The sequence below is a fragment of the Arvicanthis niloticus genome, chromosome 3, assembly GCF_011762505.2.
Source record: "Arvicanthis niloticus isolate mArvNil1 chromosome 3, mArvNil1.pat.X, whole genome shotgun sequence".
In the NCBI taxonomy this organism is placed as follows: domain Eukaryota; kingdom Metazoa; phylum Chordata; class Mammalia; order Rodentia; family Muridae; genus Arvicanthis; species Arvicanthis niloticus.
Window position 1 is genome coordinate 125,084,118 of NC_047660.1, and position 1,184 is coordinate 125,085,301.

Below are 1,184 nucleotides of genomic sequence, written 5' to 3' on the forward strand. Positions count from 1 at the left end.
CATAATCCAGGGCTCATTAGAGAAATCACCTAGTCCACGTCTGTGAAAGAAGGAAAAGAACATTGTGGGCTGTGCTTTTATGACATAAAACACAGTACTAGTCAAAAAAACAACGTTGGGTCATAGCAACCTTTAATGTGTGTACAAACTAGGGCCTTGGGCCTCCCATTTGGAAAACTGGGGAACATGTAAGCATCATCATGAATAATAACTCTAATTGATACTATGCTTATTTAAAAAATTCAAAAGTTTATAGTGATAATTAAGTATCAAGAAACAGGGCCCTGCTTTATAAAAAAAAGATAGTAGAAAATAGTATAGAATTAATGAATAATTATTTTGCAAATGATAACTAAACTCCGATCTGTACATTGACTTCTGGCTGCGGAGATAACAAACTATCCAGAGTGGTTGTTTACCTGGTGGTAACCCATAACCTATCTTTTTGCAGTTCTGGAGGCTAGAAGTCCAAACCAGGTTAGCACGCTGCTCTCTGCAGGCACCTCCAGGGAATGAACATGTTTTTCTAGCTTTGCAATGACATTCATAACCCTTGACTCTCAATGACCCATGCCTTTCTAATTTGTACCTGATTTATCACACCTCCTTCCATGCTGACTGTCCCTCTTCTTATTAAAAAAAAAAACAAAAAAAACCCACTGATAAACACTGAGTTCATAGACATGAATCTGGATAACAGTGATGCAATCATATCCACAGACCAGTGGTGTGATCATACCCACAAAGTCCTCATTTTTTTTTCAATAGGAGGCATCCCAGTCATGAGTACCAGGGATCAGATACGGCTGTCGTGGGTAGGATCTGAGTATTACTCCCCCATCGCAGCTTTGTGAATGGTTGCTTGTGAGTAGAGTATCTACAAGATATCCAAGATACTGAGCTATTATTTACAGACTGATTGTTAACTGCAAAAGAGAAAATTGGCTTTCATAATTAAGGATTATCATTATTACCCTAAACAATGGAATGATGAGAAATTACGTAGCACTTATCTTGATCTAGTATAAGATGCACAAATAACTTTTAAGATATTCTTCCTATCCCAAGAGGCATTGTGTGTGTGGCTGGTGTGTCACATGTGCATCAGTAGGTGGCAGAGAAGAGAGGTTACGTCTATGCTCAGTGTTCTTATCTATGAACATCTGAATTAGTATCCTAATGTT

At 38.0% G+C, this 1,184-nt stretch overlaps 1 non-coding gene across 1 annotated transcript; it reads left to right on the forward strand.

The window, feature by feature from the left end:
* Nucleotides 1–1,057: 1,057 nt before the first annotated feature.
* LOC117706414 (small nucleolar RNA SNORA17) lies at nt 1,058–1,184 on the forward strand. Its single transcript, XR_004606522.1, has one exon. It is a non-coding gene; the product is annotated as a small nucleolar RNA SNORA17 (small nucleolar RNA).